The 17,590-nt window shown below is 30.2% G+C and overlaps 1 pseudogene; it reads left to right on the forward strand.

The window, feature by feature from the left end:
* LOC149546707 (protein argonaute 7-like) overlaps nt 1-11,935 on the forward strand; it is a 17,043-nt pseudogene extending 5,108 nt beyond the window's left edge.
* The last annotated feature ends 5,655 nt before the right edge of the window (nt 11,936-17,590 follow it).

Raw genomic sequence — 17,590 nt, forward strand, 5'->3', positions numbered from 1 at the left:
AATATTGTTTGGATGGAAGTCCCACTCGGTTGGACCACATGGGTGGATACTTATTTTGATATTTTGCACTAGTTCTTCTATTGTTTTTGTTTAGTTCTTGTTGTATATAATCTTTCCTAGTTGTATTATTGCTACTTTGGATTCGGTGTGAGGCTATGCTGCTTTTTTGACTCTCGGTGAATAATTTATTCCTATTTTTGATCTCTCTATAGCTAATAGAAAAAATAATGACATTGTATTTATCAATAATAGTAAATATTTAAACATATTACCAATAACTTTCATTTAAGAAAAATAAACTATTAATATATCATAATATTTAGTTAGTTTCGATCAAAACTACCAAAACTTTTATAGTTTCTATCGAAACTAGATGATTACTTTCTATCGAAAGTTTTTGGGCAAAAAATTTGCCTTTCGCGATTTTGGAGGAATTTCTTCCTCCAAAAAAGTGTAACCCACTATTGTGGGTTCACCCATTAATTAGTTTGTTTTTAATGAGTTGTATTAATTAGTTTATTAATATACTATGTAAAAGCACACAAAAAAATTTTATACTTGAGTTTCTAAAATGTACTATCTCATACCTTATTTTTTACTTAGACCATTAAAATTTTAGAAAAATATGATTTACAATAATATTATAAAATGAAAAATACAAAACAAACATTAGAAATTACATTTAGGTTTTTTAATTCTTTCGTCTGATTGGCACTTTAATTATAAAATGGAATTGAATAATTCCAATACACGAAATAATAATAATAATAATAGGAAGCTCAGGAACATTCAAAATTTCAAAGCTTGTATCCGAGAAAGGAAAGAAAGAAATTGTACTGATGAAGCCATAAGAATATTCCAAGATTAGATTGATTAATTTTTCAGGTGCCTGATAATCGATTAGGCTAATAAAGCTGAGCATTGAGGCTGGGTAGAACTTATCTTTCATCCACAAAAATAAGCCTTTTAAAGAACACAATAAAACCAGTTTCTTGTTTTTCATACTGAAATAAGAATGTCTTATATTTCCCTATGTTGTTGTTATGCAGTAGACGAAACGATTGGATTTGTCCGTTAAATGTTTCGTACTTCAGAATGGGAAAAGACCAAAAGACACCCCTTCTGTTCTTGTGAATACAAAGCGAATGAATTTGTACCAGTTATGTATCCCACAGTTGCTCTTTAGAACCGGAAGAAAAAGACCTCTGTTTTCATCTATCTCGCTCAAATTTAACTTTGTAAAAACATCTAGTTAAATCATTGCTGTGGTGGGGTGAAGGGAAATTTTCCTTCTACTAGGCTCCGTTTGGTTGGGGAAGATGAATTTGTCGCATAACTAGGTTATCTTATAACCAGGTTTTCAAAAACCTGGTTTTGTGGTTTGGAAAGACAATGGTCTGTTTGGTTGACACGAAAGATGAATATACCATGGACCCCACAATATTATTAAAAAAACTGTCATAAAATTCAAAACCTGGTTTTAATTTCGAATTCCACCTTTTTATTGGAAGATGAAATTGAAAACCAGGTTATAATTTTAACCAACCAAACGCCCAAGTTTTTTTGCAAAACCTGGTTTTAACCCTGATAACCCGATTTTGGCCCTCATCTTCTAGCAACCAAATGAGGCCGTAAAGTGGTACTCATGGCAAGTTGAAATGATGACGATGAATGGGAGCTTTCTCTGACCCGTAAGCAGAAGGCTCGACAACGAGCTATGATGAGACAAGAACAAGGTGGAAACCCTATCCAGTCAAGTAGACATGGAGTTGTGACAAGACAAGGACAAAGTAGAAACCCTATCCAGTCAAGCAGGCAAAGAGTTGCAATGAGACAAGAACAAGGTTGAAACCCTGTCCAATCAGGTGAACAAGGAGTTGCGATGAGAGAAGGACAAGGTAGAAACTCTATCCAGTCAAGCCAACAAGGAGTTGCCATGAGACAAGGACAAGGTAGAAACCCTATCCATTCAAGTGTGCAAGGAGTTTTAATGAGACAAGAACAAGGTCGAAACCCTATTCAGTCAAATCAGCAAGGAGTTGGAATGAGTCAAGAACATGGTCCAAACCCTATCTAGTCAAGCAAGCAAGAAGTTGCAATGAGACAAGAACAAGGTCGAAACCCTATCCACTCAAGTGTGGAAGGAGTTGCAACAAGAGAAGAACATGGTCCAAACCCTATTCTACCAAGCACACAAGTAGAGCAACACAGTATGTACCTATATTTGTTATAGTTGATGTGATTAAAAATTATTTCAAATCATACTCTTATTAGTTTAAGGGAAAAAAGCATTAATTGAGAAATCCTATTCAATATATTAAAATAATTTAAAATATTTTTTAATGAATAATTCTTTATATTAATAATTTTAAAATAATATTCAACGTTTTCTTATTAGAAAATTCCTTGTGCTAATTTAGATTATCTAATGAACCTGAAGGTGACAAGTTTTAAAAATAGGGGTGCCAATTACTGTTGGGACAGAACCTCTATCGTCAAATTATACTTTAATCAAGGATGAACGGACTCATTGAATGCAAAAAATAACTAAATAAAAAGTCACAATCTTAACATGGAAGTAGAAAACTAACCACTTTTTGAGCTAAGCTTACGAAAACTTATTTTTGGAAAATTTTGCTTGACCTTTGTGAGCGGTAGGATCTTGTTATAGATTAACGATGCCGTTTATAGAGGTTTGAATAATATATTTTGAGCTTTAATTTGTTTAAGTTTTTATATGAAATTGGATAAATTCGTTTCCTGAAATCTGTTTATTAAGAAGATTTCTCATAAAGATCCCTAATAAATCGAAAATTACAAGTGGCCTTTCCAGACCATTTTTATTTGAATTGAAATTTTAAGAACTTTTAACTATCGTTTATCAAATAAAAATTTCCTTGATGAAGTATAATGAACTGGTAATAAATGCAGATTTGCGTAATAAGGCAATTGACAAGGGGAAAGAAAAAATGGAAGATGTGGGCGGCAGCACCGGAAAATACCACAACCGCAGAGGAAATCTAGTCAATGGAAGAGAAGAAAATCTGCTGGTAAATCATTTCAAGGTGAACTTCGTTGGCAATCCGGCAGTATTCTCGTACAAAGTGGACATAAAAAATACAGAAACGTCCGATATATCAGCGCCAACAAAGAGATATATTATGAATAAATTCATTGAAACCCAATTCAAGTATGAAAATTGTGTGTACGACTGCACCGGCTACTTATACAGCCCAAACAAACTTGAAGGGGATGACATTCAATGGGAGGTCCCAAATGACAGATACAGTGAGACAAAATATACGGTGATGTTTCATGGCCGAAAGCCACAAGATATTCAGTATTTTCTCTCTACGGTAGACCCCGATAGGCCCGTGAACCAGCAGTCGTTGCACAAGTTGGATATGGTTGTAAAGGAAAATCCGAGAAGCTTGAGTATGGGACAAGGTTTTTATAAATTACATGACGGCAAACCTAGTCCTGTTAAGGGCATTGTTCAAGCGGATGGATTTGCAATGAGTGTCAGGCCTACGGAACACGGACTGAACCTTAATGTGGATTATTCTGCAGCGGCCTTCTACCATAAGATTTCCGTTGCAAAATTTGTGACAGATAATCATATTTCTGACGCAAGTGAAATGGAAAGAGCTTTGAGAGGTTTGACGGTGACCGTCAATCATAGGGATACGGGAAAAAGGTTCAGTGTTAGGACTGACTGCAGAAGCTACCAAAGATATCAGGTTCAAACTTGATGGAGAAGAGGAGATAAGTCTTGTGGATTACTTTGAGCAGAACTATAAAGAAATCAAGGAAATAGATAAACCTTGTTTGATGCTGAACGCGAAGCCCGGTGGACAAAATTACGTTCCTATGGAGTTCTGTGATATTTGTGAAGGCCAGAGGCTTTTCAAGGATAAATTGACCCCTCGAGTGGAAAAAAAAGCATTGCCGAAAATTGTCAAGCCGTCGGAAAGGCGAACGGAAATTGGCAAAATCATGGAATGCTCACCAGGACCTTCACGGTATGTTTTCATTGTAGCAATGTATAAAATTTAAAGTAATATTTGCATTATAATGTGCCTTGGTTAAATAACTGGCCTAAAATAAAACAATTAGAACCCAGCTGACAATAGTGTCACCAACTTCGACATGATGAGAGGAGACCCGAACGAGTAAATTTATGAGATTCTCATGATGCAACAATTTGACTCTTGTCCTTGCGGTTAATGCAGCGGTCCGTACCTGGAGGGATTTGGAATTAACGTGGTCGCTGAAATGACCAAAGTGACAGGACACATACTGGAAGCACCCGTTCTCAGGTTGGGCAACAGCGGCACTGGCTAAATAGCCGAATATTTGCACCGGCTATTTAGCCAGTGCCGTTACCTCCGTGATTCCGTCAGTTATCTAATTCAAACAAAATATAAACAAAGTGCATGTAGTTTTTACAGTCTATCCCTTGAAGTACAGCTGTATTTTGTTAGTTAAGTCAGAGTGTTGGGCACTCACAAATTTTCGTTTAGATCATCGTTTCCGTCCACTTTACTGCATAGATTGAACTCTAATAAATATAACGTTTACTGCAATGGTTTTTTTCAAATTTTGTAGTAATCAATGGTTTTTTTTAAAATTTATAATTACATTTTCAGATTCTGTTTTCAATAATTAATATGATATTGTTTTCAAAATAGTGTAAATAGTAAAACTTTCTTTTAAAAGTTTATGATTTATGTTATATATAAATATAATAATTATAAGGAGAAATGTAATTTTAAATGAACATGGTTATAAACACAAGTGAAAAAATAATGAATTTAATAAAAAATGTTTGTTTTTTTAAAATAATTTTATTGAATATTGTAAGTGTTAGAATCTGATAAGATTAATAATCTAGAAAACTAGTGCAAAGAGTAAATATCTAAACTATGAATGCAAATGATACAAAATCAAAATAGCATCATAGAGTTAGTCTTCAAGAGAGTAATGCAAATGCTAGAAGCAAAATAGCATTAAGAGAATGCAAAAAATAAGAGATCCAAATACAAGCTAGGTAGCATGCTTATATAGGCTAGGAAGAGGGAGGAGGTGGCAACACCAACCAATGAGGAGCAACCATCTATTGGACTAAAGATAGCAAAGTATCTTTCCAAGATAGCTAATGGATGCTCACATGTAGGAAGGTGACACCTCACAACCATTCACCTAATAAAACATGCTTTATTAACCTAAGCGAGATTATTAAAAGTGTAGGAAAAATTTAGCAAAATAGAAAAAATAAAAAATTACACTAACACCCCCCATAAGCGAAGCTTAGGTGGATACTAACCTAGCAAAGCTATGAAAGCAGGAAAATGGGTCTCGGCAACAATGCCTGATCAGGTACCGAATACAAGAAAAAGAACTAGATGAAGGAAACTAAGCCTCCAATCTAGGAAATGTCCCAAAGAGAGGAACAAAAAAGAGCATGAAGCATCTCCAAAGCATGAAGCTGTAAACACTGTCAGAAGAAACTACTAGAACCCCTATTGAAATAGTGCATGACCAGGTAGAGAAGACAAAGTCTGAAGAGCTGATCAATCGAAGAGGTGACCTCCAAAGGTAGGAATGAATGAGTTTCTATATAGTAGATGAACCATCTCACCGAAATGCATAGGTGCCTAGCCACTGCATCCGCCTAGTACATAGGAATAAAAACTGAATACGTAGATCACTCAACTGAACCAAAGAAGCAATAGAGCCAACGGGTGAACCCTCCCATAATGCTGAACAAGGAGAGGGGTGACAGGAACACTGAAATGCAATGCCAAAAACATCTGCAAGAAGAAGAATCAGGAACACCAATAGTGCAATAGAAGTACAAGCACAGGATAAAGGGCGGTGTCACCGACACACTACATGAGCTAATGTCGTGGAAGAAAAATTCACTTAACAAAGGTGGATGAGCACAAAATGGAAAAACATCATGACCCCCATGGAACTTTATAACTAAGTGCGAGTACAAACAAACACAAGGTGTACAAGATCCCAGATATGCAAAAGAAGGCACTTTATCTCAGTGCATTTACAGAAAATGGAATGCAACAGAATAGAAGCATACAATGCTCAGAAGTCAAAAAGAAGAGTGAGCCAAAAGAACAAAAGAAGAGATTTCAGGACCTGTAGAATCCAAGTAATCTGCTAGAGTGCGAAAGTGCAAAACTCGAAGGAGAAAGAACCTGGAGTAGAATCTGGATAAAAGACCTCTGCAACTGAATAACTCATAGAACCAGCTTTCCAACGATATCTGGCAAGCCCAGAAAGAGTCTGAATGAGCGAGATATGGCTCCCGAAAGGCAAAATAGAACATCTGACTTTGACTGCCAAAATAGGCAACCAGACTGTAGCAAAAATAAAAAAAACCTATACTATCATCTCCATCTTAGAACCAGCTTTTTGACGTATTTCTCGGATCGAAAAAATACGTTCGAATGCTCAAGTTACGGAAGAAAAATCGACAGGGCCTCCTCATGAAGAGCATATGCTAAAAGAGAAACTTGGACACAATAATCAAGGAAAAAATAGCACCACTGCGATCTACTCAAAAAATCATGCACTTTCAAAAAAATAATCACCTCGATACGAGGTCGTATGAGAAAGTTATGATCCTCCGAAGTTTCCAAAACGAGAATTATGCATAGTCACGGTTGAAAATCTGCAATTTCTAAAGAATTCATGCATGAAAATCAAAAAACAACTCCACTAGTGGATAGAGCACAAAAAAATAGCCACGTTCATAACAAGAATCATCAAAATCGGAGTCCGTATGAGCAAGAATGATACATTTGAAAATTTCGTTCAAATCTACGACTGCCAATGGAGAGGGGTATGGCTATAGCTTTGCATGCTTGATTCTGCAAAATATACAGCTTGCATGCAAAATCTAAAAGATACCCAGATGGTTTTTCGAGGCTGCGAACAAAACTCAAAAAGTGTTTTTCTTGCTGATGTACAAAAGATGTTGCTTTAGTGTAAATCAGACACCTTTAACAGTAAAAAATGGCTCCAAAAATTAAAAAATGACCCCACCAACCAAAATATGGCATGCAAATGCTGGATCAGCTTCCTAAGTCCATCAATGGCATGCTGGAACCTGTAAAACTGATTGAAAACTCCAAATATGCAAGTTGGTTGTTAGATTTGAGATTGAAACCCCAGAGAAAAACTATTTTTGTCAAAACTTTTCTGATTCTTAGGATCATCCAAAGATGCAAGAGAAGAGCATACTTCATTTTTCAAAAAACTACAATAAAGTTTATTTGTCCCCTCCCAAATCTCTCAAATAAGGAAACTAAAATCTACTCTTGCACATAGAAAAGCTCTAATACCATGTTAGAATATGATAAGATTAATAACCCAGAAAACTAGTGCAAAGAGTAAATATTTAAACTATGAATGCAAATGATACAAAATCAAAATAGCATCATAGAGTTAGTCTCCAAGAGAGTAATGCAAATGCTAGAAGAAAAATAGCATTAAGAGGATGCAAAAAATAAGAGATCCAAATACACGCCAGGTAGCATGCTTATATAGGCTAAGAAGAGGGAGGAGGTGGCAACACCAACCAATGAGGAGCAACCATCTATCGGACTAAAGATAGCAAAGTATCTTCCCAAGATAGCTAATGGATGCTCACATGTAGGAAGGTGACACCTCACAACTATTCACCTAATAAGACATGCTTTATTAACCTAAGCGAGATTATTAAAAGTGTAGGAAACACTTAGCAAAATAGGAAAAATAAAAAACTACACTAACAGTAAGAAATATTAAATTTTACAAAAAATAAATATTGAAATTTGAAAAGAATATCAATTTTTTTAGATAAAAAATTATTACAATATAATTTTTTTTTGGTTAAAATTTTAATTTTAGCTTACTTAGTTGTCAATTTTTTTATGTGTTGGATAAGTATTATATAATTGTTTGTTAGAATTATTGATATAATTTTTTTTCATCATATCCAACAATTAGGTGCATATTATGAATTATATTTCAATAATTATACATGTTTATGGTCCTATGTGATGTTTACTGCGTTTTATAATATGAAGATTCTTTATCTAAAGTTGTTTTATCTCATTTAAAAAAATTAAATATAAGTTTTGTTGAATCTTACATTTATTTTTTATTTAAAAGAATGATTTTTTATTTTAATATATTAATAATAAAATATTATTGATTAAGTGCAATATTATTTTTGGTCAATTTAAAATACAATATATTTTTTAATATTTTTTAATATACATGATGTTTATTGTTATTTTTTTATGATATATTTATGTAATTATGAAATTTAAATTTGATTTGCAATAATTTTAATTAAATTAATAAGAATCAAACAAACTAAAAAAAAATCAGATTCTAAATTTATATAAAACCAACAAAATATTTGATTTGTTAAATAGATTGCAACATTCATTTATTTCTAAAAAAAATTATATTAAAATTCATTTCAAATTTAATATTTTTCTATTATAAATACATTTCTTTTAATAAAATTATTCTAAATCTTTTTTAAAAATATGTATAAGATTTAAAATTATATTAAAATTCATTTCAAACTTAATACTTTTCTATTATAAATTCATTTCCTTTGATAAAATTATTCTATTTAAAAAAAAAAAATATGTATAAGACTTTTTTTAGCCATGCCCATTTAGAATTAGTAAAAGAAATATTTATTAATTCTAATTTTTTTTTAAAAATACACCTTTATTATTAATATGGCTTTAAAACTATTCTAAAATTTTAATATACAACATGTTTATTGTTATTTTTTTAATGAGGTATTTATGTAATTATGAAATTTAAATTTGATTTGCAATAATTTTAATTAAATCAATAAGAATCAAACAAACTAAACAAAAATCTGATTCTAAATTTATATAAAACTAACAAAATATTTGATTTGTTAAATAGATTGCAACATTCATTTATTATTAAAATTTGTTTCAAATTTAATATTTTTTTATTATAAATACATTTCTTTTAATAAAATTATTCTAAATCTTTTTTAAAAATATGTATAAGATTTAAAATTATATTAAAATTCATTTCAATTTTAATATTTTTCTATTATAAATTCATTTCTTTTAATAAAATTATTCTAAATTTAAAATAAAAAAATATGTATAATTTTTTTTAGCCATGCCCATTTAGAATTAGTAAAAGAAATATTTATTAAATCTTTTTTTTATTGAAATACCTTTATTATTCTAATTTTTTTAAATATATATCTTTATTATTAATATAGCTTTAAAATTATTCTAAATTTTTAATATACAACATGTTTATTGTTTTTTTTAATGAGATATTTATGTAATTATGAAATTTAAATTTGATTTGCAATAATTTTAATTAAATCAATAAGAATCAAACAAACTAAACAAAAATCAAATTCTAAATTTATATAAAACCAATAAAATATTTGATTTATTAAATAGATTACAACATTCACTTAGCATTAAGAAAATTATATTAAAATTCATTTCAAATTTAATATTTTTCTATTATAAATACATTTCTATTAATAAAAAATTTCTTATTTTTTCTAAATATTTAGCCATCACATAGGATCATAAACATGTATTATTATTAAAATATAATTCATAATATCTCACCCACCTAATTGTTGAGTATGATGAAAATATTTCCATACCAAATTAACTAATGTTGTACATTACAATTTGATACATTATAATAAATCTAGGTTTATAGATATAGACTTAATTTAATATAACATATTTCCTTTTTACATATTAATAATTCTAACATGACAATTATATAATACTTATCCAACACATATAAAAAAAATGACAATTAAGTAAGTTAAAATTAAAATTTTAACAAAAAAAAATTATATTGTAAAATAGATTGTAATACTTCTTTATGTAAAATTTTTTGATTTTCATCTCAAATTTCAATATTTATTTATTTTTTGTAAAATTTAATATTTCTTGCAATATTCAATAAAATTATTTTAAACAAACAAACATTTTTTTATTGAAATTCATTACATTTCTCACTTGTGATAATAACCTTGTTCATATAAAATTACATTTCTTTCTATAATTATTATATTTAGATATAACATAAATTATGAACTTTTAAAAGAAACTTTTACTATTTACACTATTTTAAAAACAATATCATATGAATTTATTAAAGAGAATGTGAAAATGTTATTATAAATTTGAAAAAAACCATTGGCAAACTTCCAAAATGTTACTACAAAATTTGAAAAAAAACTATTAGAGTTCAATCTGTGCAGTAAAGTGGACGGAAATGATGCTTTAAACGAAACGAAAATTTGTGAGCGCCCAACACTCTGACTTAACTGACAAAATACAGCTGTACTTGCAAGGGATAGACTGTAAAAAGTACATGCACTTTGTTTGCATTTTGTTTGAATTAGATAAATGACGGAGTCACGGAGGTAACCGCACTGGCCAAATAGCCGGTGCAAATATTCGGCTATTTAGCCAGTGCCGAGAACAGCAGGTGTCTGAATTTAAGCGACGACAAGAAGCAATGGAGAATGACCACGGACCGTCTCCACATTGGGGAAACACTGAATACTTTGGCGATGATAAACTTCAACGACTCCCCTGACACGCATCAGGATGCAGTGAGTAATTTTATTTCCCAGATGGTGGATAGGTTCGAACCAGTAGGTATCAATATCAACCATAATGCCAATATTCCTCCCATGACATCTGTACCAGAAAACACGTTAGACAATTGCCAAGCGCTGAGGACGGTACTGGAACAGCACAGTGATCTTGATATTTTAATCTGTACAATGACACGCAAGCACCCTGGTTACAAAAACCTCAAGTTTATCTGCGAAACCCAACTGGATGTGCTCACGCAATGCTGCCTGCTTCAAAACGTGGACAAGTGCCGTGAAAAAGAGCAAAGCGAGTCCTCAAATTCTGCTCAGCGTAACATGTCTAACTCTAGTGCTCCCCGTACTATGTCAAACTTTGCTTCGCAGTATTTGGCGAATATTGCTCTCAAAGTGAATGCCAAGTTAGGCGGGAGCAATGTAATTCTCCACAACAGGTTGCCAGACATTGAACACCCTAACGTTGTGTTTTTCGGAGCAGACGTCAATCATCCAACCAATCGCGATACACAATGCAAGTCTGTCGCTGCCGTTGTTATGAGCACAAACTCCGATTTCAACAAGTACGCGGTCAAAATGCAATTGCAGAATCACCGTCAGGAAACAATTAAAACACTGGGAGACATGTGTCTGCAATTGCTCCGTGAGAAGTTGAAGGCAACATGGCCTGATAGGATTATATTCTTCAGAGATGGAGTAGGGGACGGTCAGTTTGACAATGTCCGCCAAGAAGAGTTTAATGAGTTGAAGAACACATTGAAGGTGAAGGCAAACGGTTATTGTCCAAGAATCACTTTCATACTAGCGCAGAAGCGGCACCGAACGAGACTGTTCCGGCAAACAAGAGACGGAAACGTGTCACCTGGGACAGTTGTGGACTCTGCTTTAATTGTTCAGCCATCCAATGTTAACTTCTATCTGTGCAGTCATTATAACGACCAGGGAACCAGCAAGCCAACGCATTATTACGTTCTGGAGTACGAGATCGAGTTCACTTCAGAGCAGCTGCAGAGAATGATTTACCATCTGTGTTTCACATTCGCCACGTGCACAAAGGCAGTGTCGCTGGTGCCTCCCGTTTATTATGCTGACCGTGCAGCCTACAGAGGCCGACTGTACGTTGAAGCACACAGGAACTCTACGGCACCGGCTACGGTGCAACATATTTGCACCGGCCGGATGCCTTGTCTATCGTGTCTGATATGTACATCGTTTCAACTTTCTGACATGTACAGTGTCAGATCTTTTACATCATTTTTATTATTATGATGTTTATATTATTTTGTTTTTGTAAATTGTAAACGTTTAAGTGATTAGAATATATATATATATATATTATTTTAGATAAGTAAAAAGATTTTAGATATATATTTTTAATGTAAATTTTAAATTTAAAAAATATAGAAATAAGATAAGAAAAACATTTATTTTAAATAAGTAATTTATTTATAATTGATTTTTTTTAAAATTATTATTATTATTATTATTATTATTTTTAATTAATGGGTAAAAGATCGAAACCACAAAATTTAAATATATTAATTAGAATGGGAGACAAAAAAAAAATCTAATAATTTCTTATATTTATAATCACATTATTATCAATATATTATAAAATTTAATAATTTTTAATATATTATTAAATAAAAAATACTTTACCAATAAGTATATTTTAATACATTTAAGATTTCTAAAAATCTTTCATTTATTTTATAAAATTTAATTAATTAATTTTATTTTATTATATATTCTATGTTTATGTACTTGTTACTCTTCTAGTTTTTTTTTTTTTAAAAATCTTTATACTATAATTGTGCATCATCTTTAATTTTGAAGATAATCATAATGTTAATATATTAGATCATGACCATTAGCTACGTTAATTTGTTATGTTATTATTCAATTTTATTTTAAAAACATTATAAATGAATTTATTTAGAATTTTATTAAATGAATTTTTTAATTGTATGTTGGGCGTATCAATCACTATAATTATTATTCTTAAACTCTAGACCTATTGTCTATATGCATTTATTGGACGTTGAACACATTTATTTAACTACATTATGTTATAGTTCGGATTTCTTTACTTATATCTTATTTTCATGATAAATTACAGTGTGTGCTACTAAAATTTCATTTTACGAGATTGAAATATCAATAATATTAAAAAATTTATTCTAATATTTTGTTCACTAATTGATATATTTTACTTGGTTTTTAAAATTTTAAAATTAAAAGCCACCTTATCATTGAGTTTAATCTATCCACATTCTAATTAATATAATATTTTTTTCTTATAACTATTTTAATTATATTTATTTAATTACTATATTTCAAAAATTTAAAACTTACAACAATAAAAAATCAAAATAATAATCTATTTTAATATCTAAAATAAAATAACTATTTTCATATTATGAATTTTTTTAAAGTAATTAAATAACACTAATGTTGAATTTTTTTTTTAAAATTCTTTTTAAAGTAATTGAATGTTTTATGAAGGTGTACAATAAACATTTTATGTGGGAGTTGACAATTGTGGAACATTTTTATTTAGTTTTAATGAAAGATTAAGGTTGATATAGAGATTTTTAAATGAATTAGGAAGGTGCATTGACAATTATTAAGAAATTAAACTTACAAAAATCATTTGTAATCATTTCTACAATATATACTTTGGATTCAATATGTTGTCACCTTTCTTGCATTATTATAACTACTATATATGTGCAATTATAATGAAAATATGGATTGTAATGAAGTGTATAGGAAATGAAAAATAACAATAATAATTCTTAAAAATATATCAAAATATTGTAGGACCTAAAGATATAATTTAGAGATCTTTAAAATATTGAAAGATATAAGTGATATATTGATGTTAAACTTTATTATTCATAAGTAATTTTTTGTTGGTAGTTATTATTAAATGTAATGTAGTTGTTCAAAAATAGGATTTATTTAATTTCTAGGTAAAAAAAGATAATCAATATATATATGATTATAAAAATGAGTATATTAATATAATAGATTTTTTTTTTTTGAAAATTCATGATCTAAAATAACTAATATGTTAGAAGACAATAAGATCACTTATATTACATATGTATTTATGTATTTTTTTTGAAAATAAAGATATATGCTAAAACTAAATTTTAAAAAATAAATTAAATGAAAAGAAGGCATTAGGGATGGTTGACAGTACTGCAAAATGCAACAATATAGTTTGCAACGAAAAGGTGTCCTATATTATGTATCACCATAGGCAAAGCCTACAAAATGGTATTTCAGAAATAATAATTAGCATTTATGTGCAGTACATGGTGACCTATATTTTGTATTTTAAAAAATAGAAAAAATGATTTTTTTCATTGATATTTTTACTATTAACAAATCACGAGACAAATAAATTATATTTTGAATGATCATTAAAAATAAAAATTAAATAAAAACATATAAATTTCATCTAAAAGTTTTAATATTCTAATATGTTTGGCTGAATTATTTTAAAAGTAGAACTCAATGATTCCAATAGTATCATGCTTTGGCATGAACTAATAATAATGTCTAGCTGCTTGGTGTATATATTATGGATAAGTAAAGATATTGTTTTTTAATACATTTATTCTATATTTCATTTTTTTAGGGTGAAATAATGTATTTTTTATGAGTACATATAACACCATATGTGACCCATAAGAGAGGTGAATAAAAAAGAGAGCAAGGATTATTTTTAGTATTGTAGTGTTAGGTCCATAATCTTAGGTATAAGATATGCATATGTGAATATCAAGTTTTAATAATATTAAGAGATTACATAAGAAGAATAAAGTGTTTTCTAGGGGAAACAACCTAGTAACAGCTAAGGTTAACTTTGTGTACCTATTATTACTAATCCATATGTCAAAATTTATAGATTTTTCCAATGAACCTATGTAGGTGAGTGAAGAGCATAAAACTAACATTTTGGCTTTCCTTCATGTATGGAGCTCTCTGTAGAACTCAAAGAGTGTGAGGTGGTCTAAAAGTGTCATTTTAAAACATTTTCTTGAAATATGCAACTAAGACTCTCCAATAGCCACTCACCGTACTTTTTGAAAAAATGGACCAATCAACAACTAATAAAACTAAGAAATGATCAACTATTCTAGTACATGTGCACTCATTTTTTGGAGCTTTTTAATAAGTAAAGTCACACACTGCAATTTTTGCCAGCACTTTCACTTCCACTGTCAGCACAACAGATCTTGATATGGGTGTGGCATCCACCAAAGCTTTGTAGAATGGGATTTTTTTCCCTTCAGATTTTATAGTTGAAAACAATCTCATACTTTTTCTTGCAAAATGTGGAAGCACAAGAGAAGGTCTTTGACTATTTCATAGAATGCCTCAAAGAGATTTTATAGATTTTATTTCATGGAATGCAATGATATGCGCAGAGTGGAAGCACAGACTAGGCATGTGAACAATTTAAAGTTATCTCTTGATTAACCATTTGCTAATGGAATTCTTGGATTGCAAATTATTGACAAAATTGATTTGTTAGAAAGGCCTTGGGAAATTTCAAGAAAAATACAATCACCCCTTATATAGCCAAACTGTGCAATGTTTGCTAGCAAAATGGAGGTTTTGGAACACCTTTTCAACAACTGTGAAAGCAATTTGGTCATTTCTTGTAATTGCAACTACTCCAATAGACCTTATTACAATGTATTCAATGTATTGTTTCAATTATTTTCCATCTAATAGTTTATGAAGGTTTAATTTTTCATTCTTATTGTCTTTTAAATCTCTTCAAATAATATTGTCATTGCTAAATTTAATTGTTTATCAATAAATTATTTTTTATTTTGATATCTTTTTCTAATTAAATTTTATTTAGATTAAAAAAAATTCTTAAGAAAAATTAAATAATCTAATCAGTTTGTGATATCTTATGTAAACCCATTTATGATGCTTTACCAATTGAATCTCAAAATAAATGTTTGAAAAATAATTTATACTTTTAATTATGTAGGTTGCCTATATTTATAGTGAGCTCGATATGGATCTTAAACTTCATTATTTATTCATTTCTTCATCCTTAAAATTATCTTTTAGTAAACACAAACATTGTTATAGTCACAACATATAGAATTTATTACAATTAAGTTAATGTCCATTTACTACACTATTACCTTTGACACTATTATGGTATATAGGAATAAATCATTTATGTTCTTGTTTTTTTATACAATTTGACTAGTATTTCCTTGTACTTATATTTTATAGGAACCCTCATATGAACATATCCATGCATTTTTCTTCCTCTTCATTCTTTCATTTTCATCCATTCCATATGATGTCTCATTATATCCCACATTGATGACCACTTCAATAGTAAAGCCCTATTTGATGATGCTAAGTTTGTCACTCATCAAAATTGACCATCAGTTGTCCCTCTTCCAAAGTGGCACATATGATGATATCACATTATCCTAAATCTCTTCATTCACTAACTCCATAACAAATATCATCATCACACATATCGAGCAGTCAAAGACATTACATGTTATAAGATATACTATCCACACTCATGTCTATTTATAGTCTAATTCTCCTACTTCATCCTTCTCTTCTAGAAACCTCCTTTCTTTTTCCTACAACTCAATATTAAGACTTCCAATCTTATTTTTCTCATATAATTGTTATTCCTAGGTCATTATGTCTCTTTCTATCGCCACTCTCTCTAGTTACTTGATTGTGTCCCACTTGGAAAATGTTCTACCTCTTGCCCCCATGAGCCACCCTTCATTTATCTCGCTTGATACTCTCTTACTACTATACTTTCTTTTTTCTCCTATCCTACCATTAAATTCACAACCCTTTCCACTCTCATCAAAGCATTAAAAACTTACATTTCCTACCCTCAATGTCTCAACCTATACCCTTAACCCTTTCATTTACCACTTAGTTCAAGAAATATCAATAATAAAATGCTAGTTATTCATTCACTCTATCATATCATACTCTAAGGGATTGAAATTTAAGCTTCCTCCACAACATAATATGTCTAGCTATAATAAATCATTTGCAAGAACTATAGTTCATCATATGAAGCATTGGTCTACATGTATAGTTGGTCCCAAGGTACCAATTCAATCTTCTAGAGATCAGTGTGTATTGATTATTATTTGAAAATCAATTCTAATCTAGTATTTTTCTCTATATTTAAGGAGAAAATCTTGAAATGGTTCTACTCTTTATCTACATATTTAATTAAATCCTCCTTCTATCTCACTTTGATGTATGCACAAAGTTGTGGTACCAAAAAGGTGCCACATTTTTTTCTTATATAAGACATAGCGCAATCACACTACTGTTTGGGTGGGATGAACCTTAGGCTTGTGAAATTGAAAAGGTAGTGCGATTGTGTTGTTCAAAAAGTTATAAATAAATAAAAAAAGAGGGTTTCCCCTCATTTCTCTCTATTTGTTGTCATTTTGGCATCTTACTTATTATCTAAAGACCGCAAACACACTACATTGCAAGTGATAATCAACACCAAATTGCATAAAAAATGGTTCCACATCTTCAGAAATCACAAATTGGTATGAATCTTAACTCTTCTTTTTGCTAAATTTTGTGTTTTTTAATGTTTTATATTTATATTTTAATTTGGGTAATTTATTTAGTTTTTACAAAGAGTATTGTTTAATGATCCAATAATGTAGAAAATGCACCACCTAACCCTCTATAGAATCAACCTGAAAAAACCCTCAAAATGAAGAAAAACCACTTCCACAACCTCCAGTACCCATCAAAAGACCTCCTCCAAAGGCCCAAGAAAATTTTGAATTAAATTGAAAGAAGGAGAACTGAGTTAGAAACTATTATTAGGAGGTTTAAGAATTTGCTTCAAAATAATACTAGTAGGGCACA

This window comes from Cupressus sempervirens, chromosome 7, assembly GCF_028749045.1.
Source record: "Cupressus sempervirens isolate cs-2001-9-10 chromosome 7, ASM2874904v1, whole genome shotgun sequence".
NCBI classification, from domain to species: Eukaryota; Viridiplantae; Streptophyta; class Pinopsida; order Cupressales; family Cupressaceae; genus Cupressus; species Cupressus sempervirens.